The sequence below is a fragment of the Wolffia australiana genome, chromosome 3 (genome assembly GCF_029677425.1).
Source record: "Wolffia australiana isolate 7733 chromosome 3, ASM2967742v1".
NCBI lineage: Eukaryota > Viridiplantae > Streptophyta > Magnoliopsida > Alismatales > Araceae > Wolffia > Wolffia australiana.
This window is the reverse complement of record NC_135837.1, coordinates 20661358-20667357: the sequence shown is the minus strand read 5'-3', so window position 1 is coordinate 20667357 and position 6000 is coordinate 20661358.

Sequence of the window (6000 nt, the reverse complement as noted above, 5' to 3'; positions counted from 1 at the left end):
GAATGGATTTCAAGAAAAAGAATGTAATAATTCTAGAATCCCTGACATATATGCTTCCTATGAATCCCGATCTTCAAATTTCTCTTCAAATTATTATTCTCCCTCTACTGCTGATCCTGGTGATAAAACTTTTCTTGAATTAATGGTTGTAAAAAATATGCAAAATACTTCAAATATCACTCATTTTTCTGAGATTGGTGATGCACATGCATTTGGTAATTCTGAAGCTTCAAATTTGTATGCACCTTATTATCATGATAAAACTAACCAGAGTTTGTCAAATTTATATGAAAAAAACAAATTGTGGGAGGAGTTGATAAGATTGCAGGAAGAGGAAAAGGCTTGGGAAGAAGAGAATAAGGTCCTATGGGACGAGTATACTGACAGGCTAAAATCAATGCAAATCAGTAAGAGCTATGAGTCTTCACAAGATTCAGCCCAACTCCAATCTGCACGACCATCTGATGAAAGGGAAGATCAATCTTCACCCAAATCTTGTACGAGTTTTCAAATTTCTAATTCATCATCTTCATACCATGAAAATGATTATATGCATGAACTTGAACCTAGTGAGGCACCATTTAATTTTGTTAATGAAGCTCATGAACATAAAATCAGATATAAGGATATCATGCATCATAGTGATGCAAACGAAGTAGAGGAAGACTCATTTTCTGATTTTGCCAATGATTTCAAAGGTTTGATTAATGGAGATGAGAATAAGATGAAGAACGACTTAGTGATTGGAAAAATTTTAGATTTCAGGGTTATTGTCCACCGATCCCTTTTCCACAAGCACTTTATTCAAGAGCTCCAAGGAGACAAGTTGATTTTATTATAGTGGATAAAGGTGATATGATGGAGTTGGAGGAAATTCTTGCTGATATGCATATGATATTTGAAGATTTTGGAAGGATCTTTGAGGAGGAAGATGAAAAATTACGTGAAAAAGATCTAATTGAGGATAAAAAGGAGTTAAGGGAGAATACAAATATGAGTATATGTGATTATGATGAAGAGCATGAAATAGATTTCATTCATGATATTAAAGTAGTTGGAAAACATTTGTTTGATGATTTACCTTTAATATCGATGAATGAGCATTTTGATATTACACACTTGCCTCTTCATTCCATGTCTTTGAAAAGGAAAATGATTAGGGGAGTAAATATTATGCCAAATATAACTTAATTTTTTTATACTGATTGGCATAATCATCTTTTCAATAATGAGAAAATGAGTTTTCAAGCTAAATATTTTCAAATAGTCATGCTTAATCAATTTGTATTTTCATATTATCTGTTAAAAAATATTTTCTTTTCAGATTCGTCTGATCATTTTAAGTCAGGCCTGATATGAGTCAAATACCTTAGGCTTCCGATCAGACTCCGGTACTCTATGGAGTCAACAGGAGCGAACAAGCGATCAACGTTAAATTTCTGTCTTGCTTGAAGTGGCATATGGACTAGGTTGCAATTTGTAATCCCACTCTGTTGTAGAATCTTCATTGCATAACCTTTTTGACTCAGTTTGATCTTCCATCTATCTGAATAATTTATATGCCTAAGTAAGAGTTGAGCAATCCCAAGTCGCTCATCTCAAACATGTCCATCATCTTGCTCTTGAATGCCTCAGTGTGGCAGCTCTGTGGCCCGGTCACAATCAAGTCATCAACATACACTCCCACAAGCAAGTGCACATCATCTACAATCTTCATGTAGACTATGTGCCTCTGGACATTCCTAGTAAAACCAATGGAAATAAAAAAATTATCCAACTTGGTATACCATGCTCGCGATGCTTGTCTTAGGCCATACAAGGCCTTCTTCAGCTTCAGAACCATATGCTCTTTACCCTTCTTTATGAACCCCTCGGGTTGCTTCACTTACACTTCTTCCTTTATCTATCCATTGAGAAAATCTGCCTTGACATCAAAATGATGCAAGTCCCATCCTCCTTGTGATGCTAGAGCCACCAAGACACGGATGGTGTCAAGCTTCTAGACATAGCCCTTCGCGACCAGTCTGACCTTGTGTCTCACCAGTTCTCCTTGTAAGTTCTTCTTGAGCTTGAAAACTCACTTAAGGCCGATCATCTTGCAGCCTTTAGGTGGATTCACCAGCTCCCATGTCAGATTCTTCTCAATGGACTCCATCTCCTCCTTCATGGAACGTCTCCAAACCTCCTCCTTGGAAGCTTTTAGAAGATTTTCTAGCTCCCCCTCTATCACCAAGCATTCTTCTTGGTCAAGGTGTACTTGCTTGGTGTCTTCATAAACTCGATGTAAAACTCTGAACCTCATGGGCAAGCTCTCTTCAATAGTTAGAAGAGGATCTCCTTCCCATGGTTCAGGGCTCACTTCGTGTAGAGGCGATGCAACATCAGCTTTCTCCACCAATATCTCATCCACCTGACCATCACAATCATTAGTTGAAATTAGAAAATCATGAGAGATTGGGGTACCTTGTTGATGGTGCAGCACCACCCGCAGCCCAGGAATCACCACCAAGCATCTTCGAAGACGTCACCGTCGCCCTCGACATCACCAGTTGTACGTGTTCGGCCCGCTCGGCAAGCCAATGCGACGGTACGCACGCCCAGATTCAAATACTCTGGGTAACGGGCACGATATCATTGTTTTTACGTCTTTGCTTTTGTTCGCTGTTTTGATTTTGATCTACGTCGTTCGCTGTTTTGAATCCTGTTACGGTCATGTGTAACCAGGGAAGATCCATGCTATAAGGATCTTCCCCCTCCCCGTCTTCCTAGTTGTTTCGTCTTCACTTCTTTCTTTGTTTTGTGTGTTTTGAACTCATGTTTAGGGTTCACCCACGTCCACCTATAAAAGGGAACGTTGGGTGCCCTAATTCACACCCTTCTTTGAATTTAGAAAGAAAGAAGATTTCTCGTTGAGAATTAGGGTTACGACCTCAGGAGGAAGAAGGAAGGGAAGAAGAGAAGAGAAGAAGGAAGGAGAGGGAGAAGGAAGGGAAGCAAGGACTACATGCCGTTGCTGCCGATCCGACGCCGTCGAGGACGTTTCCTCTGCGCCCGAACTGCCCAGCACGCCGCGCCATCCCGACCCTCCTCGTCACACCACCGTCGGCTCCGCTGCGACGCTCTCGCGCCATCGCGCCGCAACTGCTGCTCGCTCGGTGTCGTCGCACCTCTGTCGCCACTGCAATGCTGCTCTGACGCGATTGCGGTCCTTCGAAGCGTTCCGCGTGCTGCTCGCCATGAGCGACCACAACTGGACTGTCGTTTCTGCACCAGCTGACAACTCATCGTCACGCGGTAAGCTTTCTCCCAACCGACCCTCACGTCCTCGGTCTTACATCCTCCAGCGCCGCCCAGTGTTGGCCTCCCGTTCATGGCTGTAATCGCTGCCCGATTGCGGACGAGCCTCTGGTTGCGACCATCACACAAACCGCTCCCCGGGTTGGTCGACCACACGTTGGCTCCACACGATGCTGCCAAGAACCTGTCGGCACGTCACGCAACCGGTCACAAGTGCAGTCTCTGCGCTCGCATCTTCCACCGGGCTGTGTTGTCGCGCCGCGCAACCCAGTCGGGCACCCACCGCACCGCGCCTGCTGCGCCGCGCCCGCCACTCCTCACGCCCCCCGCTACGCCCGTCGCGCACCGCCGTGTGCCTGTAGTCCACCCCTTGTTGTTGCTGAGGGCCACCACCACAGCGCCCGTACCATCCGCACGCCGGTAATCGTCGTCCGCCGGCCCGCCCTCGTCACTGACCCGTTATCACCGAACTGCCCGAGACTGAGACAAGCGCCCCTCGACGACTACGAGGTACGCCGTCCCGACCCGTCTCTTATTTCTTGCAGTATACTTTCGGTCGCCTCCACCGCTCTCGGGTTTGACGTAAGTGAGTGTGTAAGGTTGAGGGAATATCTGTTGATCTCGAGCATCTTACCCATTTGGTACGTGTCGGGTCCACTCGTCCCGTGTGTGCGCCATCCGGCGGGAGTCATCCCCTTTGGTGCCATAGCATCCTCATCCATTCGGGCAGAGGTCAGGAGGTCTACCCCCATCTCTGGGCGACCCCATCGACGTCCCGAAGGTTGGCAAATCCTTGTTTGTCGGGAACTGTACGTACTAGACACCCGACACCCGTGCATGTCATCGTAGATCTTCCTCGTAGGGGACCCCTAGTCAGACGACCACCCGGAGTTGACGTCCAACTTTGTCATACTCGACACCGAGTTACTACTCCTCGATGACGGCCGGAACTCGTCCCCGTCGTTGTTCTGCATCACTTGCTTCCTCTTCACTTCAGGGACATCCCTGTCCCACTTGCATCTTCTTCAAAGATGATATCTCTGCTCACATGCACCTTGGCAATATTAGGGTCATAGCAGCGTTAAGCTTTAGACCCAATTTCATAACCAATAAAGACCACATGCTTGCTTTGGTCATCCAACTTGTTCAAGTGTACTCCTAGCACTTTCACATGAGCTAGGCAGCCAAAAACTCCGAGGTGTGCAACCTTAGGCTTTGACCCCGTCTAAGCGTCATATGGCATAGATCCTTCTAGTCTTCTAGTCGAAGCACGATTCATGAGGTACGTGGTAGTGCTCACTGCCTCTCTCGATAGCTCCTTGGGTAGGTTTCTCCCATTCAACATAGATCTCACCATGAACATAATTGTCTGATTCCTTCTCTCAACGACACCATTATGCTGCAGAGAATATGGAGACATCAAGTGTCTCTTTGTCCCATGCTTATCACAATAAGCTGAAAACTCTGCTGAAACAAACTCTCCTCCTCAATCAGTCCTGAGAACATTGACCTTCACATTCTTCCTACCTTTTGCGATCTCCTCAAACTTTGTGAAAGCACCAAGATCTTCAGACTTCTTCTTCAGCAAGGCAACATAAGTGAGTCGACTAATATCATCAACAATCAACACAAAATAAGAATTACTACCCCATGTCGACAGAGTGATTGGACCACATAAGTCAACGTGCAGCAACACAAGTGGTGTCTTTACTCTATATGTTGATGAAGATGGAAATGGAGCTCTTGAATGCTTTCTTGCAATGCAACTTTGACATAACTGGTTTGGAGACGGTAGAGAGGGTAATCCTTCGACCATCTCTCCATCAGCTAACAACTTCAATGCTTGGTGGTTGAGATGCCCATAGCGCTCATGCCATACTCGAGAAGAATCATCAACCGAAACCAAACACCCTCTGATAGTGTTTAACTTCAACATATATAAATGACCATTGGTCTTCTTTACACGAGCCAGCACTGTTCCCTACTGATCTTATATGATTAAATGACCAATCTCCATCACAGTCTTCTAGCCTTGTTCATCAAGCTGCCCAATACTCAAAATGTTAAACCGTAATTTAGGGATAAATAAAATGTTACTCATTGTCATTTATCCTCCACCTTCAACCCGTCGCCAAAGCGAACACTGCTGAGGTGAGCTTCTTCTAGCTGATAAAACAGAGTTCTCATGCCCGTCATATGGTTGCTAGCCCCGGTGTGATGTACCACATATTTGGCATCAGAGGATCTCCCTCGCTCCCCTGGAGTAATGCATGATCCAGAGGCTCTATTAGCCTCATCAGCAATTATTACTCGCCCTTCTCCGTGGAATTGGCCAAATTTGCCTTCTCCTCTTTCTTGTCGATGTGTCATTCAGAAGTAAAATGCCCAGATTTCTCAAAATTGTAATATTTAATTTTTCACTTATCTTGAGTTATGTATTCATCGTCTTTGCTCCATCATTTGCCATCACTGCTTCGGCCACGTCCTCTCCATTTGCCACGTCCACGTCCACGGCCACGGGAGCTTTCATCTTCATCTTTCTTCTTGCCCTTTCTGATAGCTCTCGCTACGAGACCTTGCTCTCCTCTTCTTTATTGGTGATCCTTCAATTTGTCTTTATGTATCTTGTGGGATCCCTCGGTTTCTTCCAACGTCATTGACTCCATCTCCCCAAATTGCTCAATGGAGGATGTAATAGAGTCA